This window comes from Rhinoderma darwinii, chromosome 4 (genome assembly GCF_050947455.1).
Source record: "Rhinoderma darwinii isolate aRhiDar2 chromosome 4, aRhiDar2.hap1, whole genome shotgun sequence".
In the NCBI taxonomy this organism is placed as follows: domain Eukaryota; kingdom Metazoa; phylum Chordata; class Amphibia; order Anura; family Rhinodermatidae; genus Rhinoderma; species Rhinoderma darwinii.
This window is the reverse complement of record NC_134690.1, coordinates 297,694,986-297,713,148: the sequence shown is the minus strand read 5'-3', so window position 1 is coordinate 297,713,148 and position 18,163 is coordinate 297,694,986. Positions and strand designations below refer to the sequence as shown.

Here is an 18,163-nt window from a genome sequence, read left to right as displayed (position 1 = left end):
GTTTCCTGGACACACGGCAGGACCCAAAAGGAAGGGAGCACCCGGAGGCTTTCAGGGCACACATTTTGCTTGAAAATGGGATGATTCTACTTTTCTAGATTGAGAAATATATGTCCCTAACAGTTTCTACACCATATGACTGTCGTGCTAAGAAAGCAGCTGTCCTGAAATCATGTCAGTCCATAGACATTATGTATATCAACCCGCTCTGATATATAGTAAGTTAGTGGGAAAATGTATTAAACTGTTGGCGGAAAAAGGCAATATATAAAAAAAAAAAGGAGGAAGAATGTATCCAGCTATGTGGAAAACTAGAGCATGTTCACAGGATGAAAGAAAATTTGTAGGGCTGTAATGACTTTATTATTCAAAGTAACTGGTCATACAACGTCTCTTTAGCTCCATCAATCCCTATATAAGGGACGAATGTGCCAAGTGACGCGGTACACCATAATAAGCCCCTGCCCGGCAAGGTAGGAACCGCCATGTGCACAAAACAACCAATCACCTATAGAATATATAAAGGGGCAGTGTCCCACACCGTATGTATAGATACAGTAAAGGACCACTACTCCCCAAATTAATGTCGCTATTTCAAGAAGTATTGTCGGGTGTAAGAGGTCCACCAAAAACCAGAACAAAACTAATAAAGCCCATAGTGTATTGATAAGGAACAGCTCGCTTATTAGAAATCCTCAGAATAAAAAGAAAAAATGATGCCGTATCCCCAGTCAGTAACAGCTATTTATGGCAGGACATAGTCATAACGGAAAAGGAAATAAAGAGCTTTCAGGGCACAATTTTATCTTGAATGAATTTCAGGGCCTTATTCCACTTTCTATAACTGGGTTATATCCCAAAATGACTCAATCTAGAAAAGTATATTTCTATAAGAGGTGTACAGAAAAATCAAATCCTAAATAAATCCTGCATTTTAACTTTTACATCTCACAAAAGGAAATTAGTAATGTGCAACGGTATGATAGATTTCAAAACAGGGACTTATGCATAGACCAGGGTTGGAAGGACAAGCGGACGAATAATATCTTGAGTCGGCGTACATCCTCTGACTCATGGACTACTCTCTGGTCTGCAGATTGAAATAGGAGATCTTCAATCACTTTCTCCTGAAATTCAAAGAATGTCGCCCTGCCCGCTGATTTTTTGTACAGGACAAATGCGTTGTGCATCGCTACCTGGATGAGGTATATTGCCACTTTCTTATACCATGTTCTGGTTTTCATTTTAACCAGATAAGGTTGTAACATCTGGTCGCACAAATCTACCCCACCTATGAATTTGTTATAGCCGATGACACACACAGGCTTTTGTCTATCTGCAGAGGCGTTCTCTATCAGTTGCTGTTGCACTTGTATGGATAGTGCTGATCATGTAAACGTCCTTGCGGTCACTAAATTTTAAAGCCAGCATCTTCTCAATTTGAAAAGTGCATGACTCCCCCTTTCGTAGTTTTTTATCCACAAGTTGACGTGGGAAACCTTTGCGATTCCTGCGTATTGTGACACAGGCTCCGGTGTTGGCACAATGAAGGGCGCTAAACAATGGCACACTGGTATAAAAACTGTCAGTGTATACATGATACCCCTTGTGTAGGAAAGGGCCAATTAAATCCCACACAATCTTACCAGTGGTACCAATATTTGGAGGGCACCTTGGTGGATTAAATTCACTGTCTTTACCCTTGTAGATCTTAAATGCACATGTGTAGACTGTAGTGCTTTCACATAACTTGTAGATCTTTACCCCGTATTTTGCACTTTTTGAGGGTATGAATTGGCGGAATGAGAGACGCCCTTTGAAATTCATTAGCGATTCATCCACTGCTACATTTTGTTCAGGGGTATATGCTCCTGAAAAGGAGGAATTAAGAAAATTTAGCAAAGGCCTTGATTTATACAGCCGGTCACGACTTCTGTCGCTGGAAGGGGGTGCCTGTAGGTTGTCACTAAAGTAGAGAAATCGCATAAGTATTTCATACCTGCTGCGTGACATAATGCCAGAAAAAATGGGGGTGGCTTGATTAGGGCTTGATGCCCAATATGAACTAATAGAGGGTTTTTTTTATAATTCCCATGTTAAGGGTGAGGCCCAGAATTTTTTTATTTCCTTTGCATTTGTGGGATTCCACAACCTGGCATGAGGTGACGAAGGCTTATTTGCAATGTACTGCCTGGCATACAAATTTGTTTCCTGCACAAAATGTTCCAAAACTTGGTCCGTAATAAAAATATTAAAATAATTTAGTGGTGAAAAATTACTGATATTGGTACTTATGGCAGGAGTAGCAATAAAGTCATTTATGGTGGGAGAATTAAACTTGTGGGTTCCCACACTAAATCGGTTTGGTGGGGTTGCGCAATTTCAGGGGCTGCACTTTGAACGGACGTTGTGGCAACTGCACCGTCTCCCATATCACTGCTACTGGGTCTCATATCCGTAGAATCCCTTGAAGCGACACTTTCACTGTCGCTTTCACGTAAAAGCTCAACTTCAGATGCAGAATCCGTATCTGAGCATAGCATCTGATAGGCTTCCTCAACGCTGTATCTTCTGGCAGCCATAATGATAGTCTAAACCGCAAATAATAAATGGAACTAGCGGTTTACATTTTTTTATCAATTAAGAACACTAAAGGAATTAAACGTTTTATTTATTTATTTTTTACGTTTTTTTTTCAAACCTAAACCCTACGCCTAACACAAACCATAAATCCAAGCCCAGAACAGCACCCTACGCCGTCTAACAGCGTACCCTAAAAACAAAGTCGTTTATAGTACGATTCTTAATATATACAGTAAATATACTTATATTATAAAATAGGTTAAAAAAAACCCCACATTTTTGTCAGTGTGTGTGAGGAACAAGTGATTTTGTGTGGGGACACTGACATACTTGTATCTGTTTCTCTCCACAGCTAGAACAGAGTGAGGAGAAGCGGATACATGTTTTTACTTTTATTTTACTGTAGGATTGGATCTCATAGTGATCACAAAAGATCAGGAGCCAATACTATTGGCTCCTGATCACTGCTCTAAGAACAGAGCTGGTAGCAACAGCTCATTCTTAGAGTAGGAGCTGTCATTTAGACACTCCCGGCGGCTCTGTACACAGTAACAGCATGTGACCGCTGCGATTGGCTGTCACAGCGGTCACATGCTGTTACGACGAAATCGGCAGGTCCTGATGGCTGCACTAAGAACCGGATCTGTTACTTACAGCCGGTTTTTAGTGCAGACTCCACCAGAGTTCCACTAAACCCCCTCTACTACAGCGACGCCAAAAGGCTTCGTTGTAGACGGAGTACATGCACCGCCTGACGTCAAAAGACGGTGGGCGGTCGTTAAGGGGTTAATAAATCTGAATGACTTTGTCATAACCAATGTCCTTGTCCCATAAGCCTCCAACTACATGCTTTCTGTAGAAAGGCTAATCCTAATCCCCATAAATGTTTCTGGCCTTGACTGGGATTACCGTTTCCTGCCTTAGGCCTTTTGACCAGCTAGAATAATGTTCCTGGCTTTGGCTCTTCCTTTCAGGTATTTACATCCTATTTTCCATTCCATAATGCCCTTTGGCGGTTTATAGCATACCGTGTAATCTCATTAGCATTTCTAGGTTAATAGCATACATAATGGCTTTAGAATTCTAAATCATGACTATAATAAACCATAGTAATAAGGTGTTCACCATACAACTACATGGTGAAAATGTCCACCCATCCCTAGTTGCGGCAGGATAGATAGTAGCTACTTGAGCATGATTTGCGCAACTTCTGTCAAAAGGATGAATAAAAACAGACAAGCACCACGTGCTTTTCTGTTTACAAACATCCAAATGGAGTGTCATAATGATGGCGGCTGCGTGAAAACCACGCAGCGGCGCATCATATGATGCTGCCACACGGAGCTGTCAAGTGCCTTTTGCGCAGTCAAGCAGACAAAGAATGGACAGAGGCAGCACTTCCAAAAAAGAGCAAGAGCTATTTATTCACCCATGCGACGTTTCAGTCGAACTGGACTTTTTTCAAGCATAAAAACACACATCAAGTCATAAGTATATAAAGGCTTGCAAAGCCCAATTGAAATTAAACAGTGATTAAGACAAAATCCAATATAAAATTGATGATACAAAAACAAAATACAATATTAAAGATAAATATGAATGCCAGTGTACATGTGAATATACAAAGTGATAAATAAGGGACTGGTACAGAAAAAAGACAGTCCTAGGTACATTAAAGTGTTAATGACATAATGACTCGCCCAGATGTATGTAATAAAAACATTCAAAGTTGTCAATAGCAGAAATCCGAAAAAAGTGCTCGTTCCTCTAGCTCTCCGCTGTCCAGTATGTGTACAAATGTATTGCACACCTGTGTAATGAGACTATCATTACTGCTTGCAATGCATAGCGAGATCCCGCGAGATCGCGGGTGGCTATTCATGCGCATTCGATAGCACGGCAGCCATCTTGGCCAGAATTTACTATCTTAATTTCGCGCATGCGCAGTATGAATTCCAGTTCGCGGCGGCCATTTTACAACCTGGAAGAACGTATCACGTCCAGGAACGTAACTAGAATGGAACAGGTCCGAAAATGTTTCAAACAGAGGATTTTATCAGCAATAAACATTTACTATGGGATTAATAATATGGCCATATATTGTTAGTTACATATATTTAATAGGTATACATCCGGATAAATAGTCCAAAGATATTAGAATAGGGGAGTTAATCAGCAGCAACACCCATTGTATAAAATAAGTGCTTATACTGTATTATGTTATTATATATATATGCAATAAATATGTATCCATCTAAATGTATAAGTATTAGAGGCATAACGCCTCAAAATATGAAATAAACAATGTAATAATGTCACAATGTGTGTACACATGTAGATACTCCCCTAAATATACTATAAGCCCACTACCGTAGTAGCTATCCCTGGAAAGATGTCAAAAAATGTCATATTATACTGCCCCCTTTGTTGAAGCAAAAAAACGGACCAAGTTGACCAGATGTGAATGGCCGCATATAGATGATGAAAACAGTTCTATAAGGACTCCAAAACCCAGAGGAAAGAATCCAGCCCAATGTCTGAATCTGAAAAAAAAATGACAAAAATTTAGAAAATTTATGGATATATTAATAAAAACAAAATTTATTATTTTATATTGCAATGACAATGTCGTCATATTGAATGTGTTCACAGATACATATATAGTAGTAGACGACAGTGAAAGACCATGCATGGCACAACAGAGAGAAAACACAATCACTGTACCCATTTAGTTGAGAACCACCCCAACTTTAAAATCAACATTCAACCCCCTTGGATGTAAACAATCTAATCTATGAATCCACTCCAGTTCTTTACGTTTTAATTTAGCAATTCTATCGCCGCCCCTCCTATGTAGGGGCACATGGTCAACGATCCAAAATCTGAGCGCTGACCCTGTGTCCCGCTGAAGAAAAGTGTGCTGGGACTGGAAGATCTAGTTTGTTGGTTTTAATAGTGGATCTATGCTTATTAATACGCAAGCGGCATTCCTGTGTGGTTTCACCCACGTATAGCAATTTACATGGACACTGTAGTACATATACAACGAATGTTGATGCACAAGTTAAAAATTTTTTAATATGGAATGTTTTCCCATTCGTCGGGTGTCTAAATCTATTGCCCTTCACCATGATGTTGCAATTCACGCAATTCAAACATGGGAAGCATCCCAATTTTTTGGGGGCCAAAGTTAATTGGCGACTCAATTGCAAAGACCCCACATCTGCGTGTACCAGTTGATCCCTAAGATTTTTTTGACGCCTAAAAGCCATCAGGGGGATTGCTAAATTCGGGAACCTCACCCGATAAATTACTGAGGATATGCCATTCCTTACGTATAATATTAGAGATCCTATAGCTAATGTCACAAAAAGTTGAGACAAATGCTACTGTTTGGTGTATTTTTACTTTGTGATGTCAATAACTGATCCCTAGCGACAGATTCAACCCTATCTCTCTGTTTGCGTAGGAGTGTTCGGGGATATTTACGTTGGGCGAATTTCTCACCCATGTCATCCAAACGTGATGTAAGATGTTGGGGTTCTGTCACAATACGTTTGACCCTCAACATCTGACTGAAAGGTAAAGATTCTATCATCCGTCGGGGGTGCTGACTATCAAATCGCAACAAACTGTTGCGATCTGTGGTTTTATGATATAGATCAGTGACTAGTTTATAATCAACCCTATATACCATAGTATCCAAAAAATTCAAATGTGTGGTAAAGAACTCCATTGTGAATTTAATGTCCTCATCAATAGAGTTGAGGATCTCAAAAAATTCCTCTAGCTGTGACCCAGTGCCGGTCCAAATAACAAACACATCATCTATGTATCGCCACCACCTCAGTACATGCCTGAAGTGGTGGGACACATAGACGTGACGCTCTTCAAGGGCCGCCATGAACATGTTGGCGTAAGTGGGAGCCACATTCGAGCCTATGGCTGTTCCTCTTTTTTAAATGTAGAAGGAATCAACGAACAGAAAATAATTCTCTAAGTATTAATTCCAACAGATCCATGAGGAATAATGTACCAGCTTCAGAGTATTCAGACGTGTCCAAGGCTTCCCTCACTACATTAAGTCCTCTATCGTGATTGATGGACGTATAGAGACTGCAAACGTCAAAAGACGCTAAAATGATGTCTCCAGTCAGTTACTTGTGTTAATTTGACCAGAAAATCTGTGGTGTCTTGAATATAAGATGTTGCAGAAATGGCAAAATCTGTTTTATCAAGAAATACTGCTATAGGATTAAAAATGGAGTCCCTCCCAGACACAATAGGGCGTCCCGGCGGTCTATGTAAACATTTATGTATCTTGGGGAGGCAGTATATCACAGGGGTAACTGGATGTGTGACAACAAGAAAATCAAATAAATCTTTATCAATGAAGAATACAAGTAATCTTGTGCTGGATTCTAAACTTGGGATCCCCAGACACTTTGGCATAAACATTAGTATCGTCGACTTGACTACTAATTTCCTCAAGATATAGCGATGTATCCATGACGACCAAGGCTCCCCCTTTGTCGGCTGGCTTGATCGTCAGGGATGCATCACCAGCCAAAACCGCGTTTTTTGCGTGCGCGAAAGGCACCCGCTCGTGTGAAGCCTTAGTGTTTTTCTTTCTTGTAGGCATGAAGTTGTTTCTATCTACTGTGGACCTCCGAAGTAACCAACAACCACCCAACTTTGCCATCCATGTGCTAGTCATTCAACAAGACAGGGCAGGAAGCCAACATAAGATGGTATGTGTAACTTTTTCATTATTTTCCCACTTTACATTGTACCCAACACAAGAGGCACAAAATGGCAAACCTTCGCTGGTCTCAATAACTCCCTTCTCTCTGTTAAAACTAAAAAAATATTGATTCATAATCCCCCCGTTATGAATCAAATCTTAGTGTTATTGGGGGAAGGGATTGTCGGCATTGGTGATTTTGTTTGTTTTCTTAATCTTTGGGTTTTATTAACCCCTATCCGCACCAGGACGTTACTGTCCGTCCTCGCGGGAGGATACTTCCCGCACGAGGACGTACAGTTACTGAGTTAATCCCGGTGCACACTGTCGACGACAGTGTGCTCCGGGAACCGGGAGGTCAGCTGTCGCCGACAGCTGACACTCCCCTCTTGCCGGCCAGCGGTCTTTTGCTGCTGATTTCGGCGCATTAACCCCTTAAATTCGGAGATCGGGTGCAATCGCCGAATTTTAGGTGTTTCTAACATATCGGCAGACCCCCGTCCGAAATCGCGGGGTCTGCCGATAGTTAGGCAAACGGAAGCCAAACAATGGCTTCCGGGTCTGCCATGGACGGAAGCCAATCAGGACCAACCTTCGGCTGGTCCTGATAGGCTTCCTGTCAGAGTGACAGGAAGTCACTGTGTCGTTCCCGATGCATCGGGAACTTGGAGACAGCTGACACTCTCCAGTGTTGCTGATCAGCGGCTCATCGCCGCTGATTTCGGCAATTAACCCGTTACATGCGGGGCTCGATTGCGATCTCCGCATGTAGCGGGTTTGTAGCGCATCAGCAGCCCCCATGCAATCGTGGGGGCTTCTGATGCTTGTGATGGCACCCGGGGGCCAGACAACGGCCCCCAGGTCTGCCATGTGTCAGCCTATGAGGATCAGCCTCTGCTGATCCTCGTAGAGCAACTGTCAGAGTGACTGTGACGTCACACTGACAGTTGGAATACGTTACACTACCTAGGTAGTGTGATGTATTCTAGCAGCGATCAGAGCTGCAGGTCAAAAAAAGAAAGTGTAAAAAGTAAAAAAAAGTAAATAAAAATGTTTTATAAAAGTGTAAAAATAAAAGGTTTTGTTTTCCTATAATAAGTCATTTATTATAGGGAATAAATGAAAACGTTAAAAAGTACACATTTGGTATCGCCGCGTTCGTAACGACCCAATCTATGAAACTATAATGTTAATTTTTCGCACGGTGAGCGCCGCAAACAAAATAAACGGAAAACTGTTAGCATCGCTATTTTTTGGTCACCACCCCTCCCAAGATATAGAATAAAAAGTGATCAAAAAGTCGCATTTACCCCAAAATGGTACCAATAAAAACTACAACCCGTCCCGCAAAAAACAAGACCTCCCACAGCTTTTTTGACGAAAAAATAAAGTTACGGCTCAGAATAGCGTGTCCCAGAAAATAAATAATTTTATAGAAAGGTAATTTTATTGTGCAAACGCTGCAAAACTTAAAAAAAACTATACACATATGGTACCGGCGTAATCGTACCGGCTGGCAGAATAAATTGAAACGTAATTTATTGCGCACGGTGAACGCTGTAATAAAGAATTTAAAGCGCCAAAAATCGCTGTTTTTTGTTCACTTAGCTCTAAAAAAGATCCTGAGGGGCCAAAATTCTCACTATACCCCTAGAAAAATTCCTTGAGGGGTGTAGATTCCAAAATGGGGTCACTTTTGGGGGGTTTCCACTGTTTTGGTCCCTCCGGGGCGTTGCATACCCGACATGGCACTGAAAACCAATCCAGCAAAATCTGCGCTCCAAAATCCAAAAGGCGCTCCCTCCCTTCTGAGCCCTGCTGTGGGTCCAAACATCAGTTTACGACCACATATGGGGTATTGCCGTAATCGGGAGAAATTGCTTTACAAATTTTGGGGTGCTTTTTCTCCTTTATTCCTTGTAAAAATGAAAAAATTCCATGTTTCCACAGAAAAATAGGTGATTTTCATCTTCACAAACTAATTCCACTAAATTCTGCAAAAAAACTGGGGTCAAAATGCAAACTATACCCCTAGAAAAATGCCTTGAGGGGTGTAGTTTCCAAAATGGGGTCACTTTTTGGGGGTTTCGACTGTTTTGGTACCACAAGACCTCCTCAAACCTGACATGGTGCCTAAAATATATTCCTAAAAAAAGGAGGCCCCAAAATCCACTAGGTGCTCCTTTGCTTCTGCGGCCTGTGTTTCAGTCCATTAGGACACTAGGGCCACATGTTAGATATTTCTAAAATCTGCAGAATCTGGGCAATAAATATTGAGTTGCGTTTCTCTGGTAAAACCTGTGTTACAGATTTTTTTTTATTACAAATGAATTTCGGCAAAAAAGATGAAATTTGTAAATTTCACCTCTACTTTGCCTTAATTCCTGTGAAACACCTAAAGGGTTAAAATACTTTCTGAATGTGGTTTTGAATACCTTGCGGGGTGCAGTTTTCAAAATGGGGGGATTTATGGGGACTTTCTAATATTTAAGGCCCACAAAGCCGCTTCAGAACTGAACTGGTCCCTGAAAAAATAGCCTTTTGAAATTTTATTGAAAATATGATAAATTGCTGCTTAAGTTCTAAGCCTCGTAACGTCCTAGAAAAATAAAAGTACGTGAAAAAAAATGATGCAAACATAAAGTAGACATATGGGGGCTGTTAACTAGTAACTATTTTGTGTGGTATTACTATCTGTTTCACAAGCAAATAGATTTAAATTTAAAATGATAATTCGTACACATTGTTGCTAAAATTTGAAGTTTTTCAAAAATAAATATTGAATTTATCAACCACATTTTTTCACGAACATAAAGTACAATATGTCACGAGAAAACAATCTCAGAATTGCTTGGATAGGTAAAAGCATTCCGGAGTTATTACCACAAAGTGACACATGTCAGATTTGAAAAAATCATCTGTGTCCACAAGGCCAAAACAGGCTGTGTCCTAAAGGGGTTAATAGTAGGACGACTTATGTTCTACTCAAAGTAGTTTACTTTTCACCTTTTCTGGTTGGTGGTAGACTGCTGTTTAAAGAGGCTCTGTCACCAGATTTTGCAACCCCTATCTGCTATTGCAGCAGATAGGCGCTGCAATGTAGATTACAGTAACGTTTTTATTTTTAAAAAACGAGCATTTTTGGCCAAGTTATGACCATTTTTGTAGTTATGCAAATGAGGCTTGCAAAAGTCCAAGTGGGTGTGTTCAAAAGTAAGTCCAATTGGGCATGTATTATGTGCGTACATCGGGGCGTTTTTAATACTTTTACTAGCTGGGCGTTCTGATAAGTATCATCCACTTCTCTTCAGAACGCTCAGCTTCTGCCAGATCACGCTGTGACGTCACTCACAGGTCCTGCATCGTGTCAGACGAGCGAGGACCCATCGGCACCAGAGGCTTCAGTTGATTCTGCAGCAGCATCGGCGTTAGCAGGTAAGTCGATGTAAGTCGATGCAGGACCTGTGAGTGACGTCACGGCGTGATCTGGCAGAAGCTGGGCGTTCTGAAGAGAAGTGGATGATACTTACCAGAACGCCCAGCTAGTAAAAGTATTAAAAACGCCCCGATGTACGCACATAATACACGCCCACTTGGACTTTTACTTTTAAACACGCCCACTTGGACTTTTGCAAGCCTCATTTGCATAAATACAAAAATGGTCATAACTTGGCCAAAAATGCTCGTTTTTTATAAATAAAAACGTTACTGTAATCTACATTGCAGCGCCTATCTGCTGCAATAGCAGATAGGGGTTCCAAAATCTGGTGACAGAGCCTCTTTAAACAGCAGTCTACCACCAACCAGAAAAGGTGAAAAGTAAACTAGGTGTTTCACAGGAATTAAAGCAAAGTAAAGGTGACATTTACAAATTTCTAATACATTTTTTCTGTACCACAGAAGGTTTTACCCAAGAAATGCAACTCAATATTTATTGCCCAGATTCTGCAGTTTTTAGAAATATCCCACATGTGGCCCTAGTGCGGTAATGGACTGAAACACAGGCTTCAGAAGCAAAGGAGCACCTAGTGGATTTTGGGGCCTCCTTTTTTTTAGAATATATTTTAGGCACCATGTTAGGTTTGAAGAGGTCTTGTGGTGCCAAAACAGTGGAAACCCCCCAAGTGACCCCATTTTGGAAACTATACCCCTCAAGGAATTTATCTATGGGTATAGTTAGGATTTTGAACCCACAGTTTTTTTGCAAAATGTATTTGAATTAGTATGTGAAGATGAAAATCTGCTTTTTTTTGTGAAAAAACGTAGACATTTTTAATTTTTGCAAGGAATAAAGTAGAAAAAACACCACCAACATATGTAAAGCAATTTCTTCCGATTTATAGCAATACCCCATATGTGGTAATAAACTGCTGTTTGGACCCACAGCAGGCCTCCGAAGAGAAGGAGCACCATTTGGATTTCTGATTTTGCTGGAATAGTTTTCAGTGCCGTGTCGCGTTTGCAATTCACTGGAGGGATGAAAACCGTGGAAACCCCCCAATAGTGACCCCATTTTGGAAACTACACCCCTCAAGGAATTTTTCTAGGGGTAAAGTTAGCATTTTGCCACCACAGTTGTTTTGCTGAATTCATTGGAATTAGTCTGTAAAGATAAAAATCTTCTTTTTTTCTGTAAGAACTTAGACATTTTTAATTTTTACAAGGAATAAAGGAGAAAAAGCACACATTTGTAAAGCAATTTCTCCTGATTACGTAAATACCCCATATGTGGTAATAAACTGCTGTTTGGACCCACACCGGGGCTTAGAAGAGAAGGAGCGCTATTTGACTTTTGGAGCTCAAGTTTAGCTGAAATAGTTTTTGGGTGCCATGTCGAATTTGCAAAGCCACTGAGACCAAAACAGAGAAACTAACTACACCACTTAAGGAATCTATCTAGGGGTATAGTGAGCATTTAGGCCCCACGTCTTTTGCAGAATTTATTAGAATTAGGCCGTGAAAATTTGTAAAGCAATTTCTCCCGAGTATGGCTGTATCCCACGTGTGGTCATAAATGTTTTTTCATTCGAAAGTAATTAACCCTTTCCGAACTGATCCATGTTTTGCTTTTTCTTTTTCGTTTTTCTTCCCTGCTTTCCGAGAGCCACAACTTTTTTGAGTTTTCAGTCAATAGTGGTGTGATGGCTTATTTTTTGCAGGACGAGCTGTAGTTTTTATTGGTACAATTTTTTGGTACATAAGACTTTTTGAGCACTTTTTATTACGTTTTTTTGGTAGAGCGAAGGTGACCAAAAAACTGATTTTGCCGTTTAAAATTCTTTATTTTTCACGGCGTTCACCGTGCGAGTTAAATAATGGTATATTGTAATAGCTTGGACTTTTACGGACGCAGCGATACCAATTTTGTGTATTTTTTTTACATTAATTTAGAGAAAAAATTTGAAAGGTTTCTTTTTGGACTTTAAATATTTATTTAATTTTTTCGACTAATAACTATTTAATTTTGTTTTTACACATTTTATTAGTCCCCCTAGCAGACTTGAACCAGCAATCGTTAGATCACTGGTAGAATACACTGCAATACTAATGTATTGCAGTATATTGTCATTTTTACATGATCCTGTAACAGCGTGTTCGCTGTTTCAGTCCGTTAGTCCCGAGTATCAGCTGTAATACACAGCTGACACCCGCAGTGTATGGCGCGGGCTCAGTGCGTGGGATGATCCATACATCACCCCCCACACCACGACATGCTATTAAGTCATGGTGCGCGAAGGGTTTAATGCACAGCGGATGGTGCAGAGTGAAAATTTAAATTTTCCACTGATGTGCAATTTTAGTGCACTATATGTTGTGCCCAGTTTGTGCCACAAATACCTCATAAAATTTTAACCGCTTTCTCCCGGGTATAGCTATGCCATATCTGTGGACGTAAACGGCTGTTTGGGCACGCTGTAGGGCTCGGAAGGGAGGGATGCCATTTGGCTTTTGGAGCGCAGATTTTGCTTGGTAGTAGCTCTGGCGCCTTGCTGATATTTCAGTTTATAATGTGGGGGCATATGTAGGCTGGGCAGAGTACATAAGGGGCATAATAAGAGGGTATAATAATGCGGTAAATAAATAATCCACAGATATGTGGCTTTTGTGTCACTTATATATGGCGCCTGATCTTATTCGCTTTTGGAACACTGCACATTTTGCATCGCCATATTTTGGGAGCCAGAACTTTTTTTTATTTTTTCAGCACCCGAGCCGTGTGAGGGCTTATTCTTTGCGGGACAATCTGTAGATTTCATTGGTACCATTTTGGGGTACATGCCATTTTTTCTTTTTCACTTTTTATTCCATTTTTCGGCAAGCCAGGTGACCAAAAACCATCAATTCTGACAATGATTTTTATTTATTTTTTACAGTGTTCACCCTGGGCTATAAATGACCATTATATTTTATTCTGCGGGTCGGTACGATTACAGCGATACCATATGTATATCGTTTTTTTTATGTTTTGCAGCCTTTGCGCAATAAAATAACTTAATTAGAAAATAATAAAAAAAAAATTGTCACCGTATTCGGAGAGCCATAAGTTTTTTTTATTTTTCAGTTAAAGCTGTTTAAGGGCTTTTTTTTGCGGGACGGGTTGTAGCTTGTATCTGTACTATTTTGGCGTACATGCGACTTTTTGATTACTTTTTATTGTATATTTTGCGAGGGGCGGTGACCAAAAAAGTGATTCTGGCATTGGTTTTCGTTTATTTTTTTTGCGGTGTTCACCGTGCGGGAAAAATAATATTATAGTTTTATAGTTGGGGTCGTTACGAACGCGGTGATACTAAATATGTGTACTTTTTTTTTACGTGTTCGTTTTTCTTTAATAAAAGACTTATTATAGGAAAAAAAGCAGTTCTTGTTTATATCCCTCAACTTTTATTTTTACACTTTTTAAAAAAAATATTTTTCTTTTTTTCTTTTTCTTTTTTCACTTGTCCCACTAGGGGACACTTAAACTTGCAGCTCTGATCGCTGCTGGAATACATTACACTACAAACGTAGTGTAATGCATTCCAACTGTCATTGTGACGTAACAGTCACTGACAGGAAGCCTAGGAGGACTAGCAGAGGCTGGTCTTCACAGGTTTCATTACATGGCAGCCCGGAAGCCATTGTCTGGCGTCGGGTTGCCATGGGTACCATCGCCAGCCCCTGTGATTTCTGACTAATAGACATCCCATCACACCTGTCTTCTATGTTCTACCTAAAATCCACAAAAGACTTGATAAACCCCCAGGCCGGCCAATAGTTGCATCCACTGATTCTATCTTTTCACCTATCTCCAAATTTTTAGAAAAAATACTTACACCTCTGGTCAGGAAAACTAAATCTTATCTGCTAGACACTACAGATTTTCTTACACATATCAGAAGACTAGATAAAGTATCCACGGAGACCATTCTGGTAACATTAGATGTCTGCAGCCTATATACATCGATCGAACACACGAAGGGCACAAGAGCAGTACACGAAATACTAACTAACACGAATACACATCCGGACGTCACAAACCTCTGTGACGACCTGCTCAATCTTGTACTGACAACTTCTTCCTCTTCGAGGACCAATTTTACATACAGTTACTAGGCATGGCAATGGGCTCTAATGTTGCCCCCCCCCCCATACGCCAATTGCTACATGGCCCATCTGGAAGAACATTACATTTATCCTAATAATCTCTTCAGACAACACGCCATAGTGTGGAAAAGGTATATAGATGACATCTTTTGCATCTGGGAAGGCACAACCACTAGCCTTCTCAATTTCACGACATATCTGAACAGCGTCTGGCCAGAGTTACAATTTACTCTGAGCCATGACATGTACAGAATCAATTTCCTCGACACAACCATCATAAAGGATGCACATGGCAAGCTCAGCAGTGATCTTTACACCAAGGAGACAGACAATAATGGCCTCTTGCACTACTCCAGCTGCCATCCTCTGGCAACCAGAAATTCTCTACCGAGATCACAGTACACACGGGTAAACCGGATTGTAGACAACCCATCACTGTTGAAAAAGAGAACTGAGACCATGACTAAAATTTTTTTAGATAGAGGCTATCCCAGTAGAGTCCTAGAGTCAGCCCAAAGACCGAGTGTTCCCCACACCGGGGCCAAACCTAAACGCATCCCTTTCGTACATGTCTATCATCCATGTACATATAAGATCCATCACGTCATCAGGAAGTATTGGTCCCTACTACAAGAAGCCTATCCACAAATTACTGAATTTAAATACACCTCCTTACCCTGTTTGAAAAAAACTAAAAATCTAAAAGACAAAATTGTTAGAGCAGATATTGGATCATCCCGTAAAATATCTAGTCAGACATTCCTGAGCACACCAAAGAGGGGTACCTTCTGCTGCAGAAGCTGTCTCCAATGTTCCCATATTATTAAAGGGGATAAAATTCACCATCCATCATCCGGTCAGAGCATTCCTATTAAAGAATACTTTGACTGTAACACCAACTACGTGGTCTACATGATCAAATGTCCCTGTGGATTAGCCTACGTAGGTGAGACCACGCAACGGATCAAAGACAGAATCAGCCAACACAAGTCCAATATTAGATGCGGCAAATTATTACTTCCCATCCCTGCACACTTTGCCCATCATAAACACAATATTTCCCAACTCATGTTCCAAGTCATTGAACATGTTCCAGCACATAAAAGAGGGGGCGACAGGATCAATCTACTGAAACGCAGAGGCATACTGGATACACAAACTCCAGACACTAGAACCAAGGGGTCTGAATAGGGAGTACGAGATCAGCAGCTTCCTATAAACAGTGTTAGAAAACCTGACGTTCCACCACCTATTAGCTAGTTAAGATGTTCTATCTCAACTGTAACTCGACTTGTCCATCTCAACGTGTCACCCTTTCTGATTCTATGTATATATCTTATTGTCCATGTATAAATGTATTATACAGTTATTCTATAATTGACATTAACGCAACGTGCATCTGTTTTATCCCAGACTCGATGATTCCCTTTGAGCCTGCTTGTACTAGAAGGGATCCTCATTCCAACTACCTACGCATCATCTCTATTGACACGGTATCCTTTTACAATAGTTTGTACTAGAGCCAACCAGTTCATCATCTACCCAATACCGAAAATTGCACTATCTGTCTAAAACTGTACTACCAGACAGATACACAAGCTGGCGCCAGAGTACAATTTAACATTACTCTGCCGAATACCTCGTAAATTCGAGTCAGTTATGTCTAAGAAGACCCCCACCTAATAGTGCCTTTACTATCTAGTCCACGACATGGCTTTTGAGATCTCCAGGGTGCCCAACTAGGATGTAGCGATCTCTCTCTCCCCCCATTTCAGACATCCATCCACACTGGGCATGCGCATGGTGAAACGCACGGCCATCTTGTCCGATGCGTTCCACCCAACTAGACACGCCCCCCGCTCACAGCACTCATAACCAGGAAGTGACCAGGGAGTATCAGTGCCCATGAAGAGCGGTAAGCCGCCAAGCACGATTCTTAGCAGCGCTACTACACATTCTATATCGTTCCAGTCCCCAGTACGGCTCAGGTAAGGAACTTATCATCAGAGTGTATGGAGGTGCTTTCCCTCCACTGTATAAAAACTCCCCCTTTCTTGGGACGTATATAACTTTGCTTATATAACTTTGCCTGTACAGCTAGTCCTTGTCTGTTTGTGATACCTAAACTGCATGCCTTGAACCTGTTTCTGTGATGGTTTAAAGTCCACGTTGTGTATGATTTATAAAATGTACCTCCGTAATGGTCTTTGAAAGGGGTCACCTCCTGGTGAGACGTTCAATGACGGTACCCATGATTACGATCATGGGCTCCTTAAAGACATATGCACCCATTACTTTTACTATTGCCAATCCACTACAATAAGCTCTTGTCTACCACCCTGGTATAGCCTCATTTATGCCTTAACTAGTGACTTAGATCATCGACGTATGGTATTCTACCTACCCTATATACTCATGAAATTATACGTACCTGAATATATACGAGTACCTAGAACATCAGCTATCTCCCTGCAGTCATCTGGCGCTCCCCCTGGTGTGGTGTATGTACCTGGGATATCTACAACTGTTTCCTCCCATTGTTTTTAATCTTCATGTCAATTTCATTCATAGCCTTGTTGTAAGGAATAACTATGTTAAGATTGACCCAGTTATATATTCTATACTACATCTAATAGATATATATATATATATATATATATATATATATATATGACATATTATGTGATGTTATGATGTGAATTATGTGACATCTCTCAACTCATGTCATGCTTTAATTATATGTACATATTTTTCCAGTGCCCGACGAAGGTCCTACGACCGAAACGTCGACGCCGCACATATAGCCTCTGGCATCTATTCTGAGAATCTAAATAAATATAATTTTTGAAACACAAGCAAGGCGTGCCGACTACAATTCTTAACCTACATCCGGGTTGGGACCCTACCTCAAGCACCCTAGGATGCCGATGCTATCTGAACACAACCATAGATGTGGTATGCTTAGATACAGGGCCCAGCAGACAGGATCACACACCGTTTAGCCATTTTTAGTATGTGTTCGTTAAACGGCTATAACTTTAATTTGTCAGGCTAGCGATGCGGTTTTTGATATATTTTTTCGTAGACAATGCAGGTTTTTTTTAATAATTTTTTTGCTGTTTTATAATTTCTAGGCTTAACTGGCGAGCACTTCGCACATTAGGACGAGCATACTCGTCCTGTGTGACAGCCGTCTGTGCGCACGATCGAGAGCGGGGCAACGGCTGTAATACAGACACGGCCCCGCTC

At 40.8% G+C, this 18,163-nt stretch overlaps 1 long non-coding RNA gene across 2 annotated transcripts in view; it reads left to right on the top strand.

Annotated features, from left to right (window-relative positions):
* LOC142761163 (uncharacterized) overlaps nucleotides 1-17,769 on the top strand; it is a 40,400-nt gene extending 22,631 nt beyond the window's left edge. For both annotated transcript variants that reach the window (XR_012883531.1, XR_012883532.1), the window contains exons 3-5: nucleotides 7,222-7,334; nucleotides 16,328-16,407; nucleotides 17,292-17,769. This is a non-coding gene — a long non-coding RNA (uncharacterized LOC142761163). The remainder of the gene's footprint in view (nucleotides 1-7,221; nucleotides 7,335-16,327; nucleotides 16,408-17,291) is intronic.
* Nucleotides 17,770-18,163: the final 394 nt, after the last annotated feature.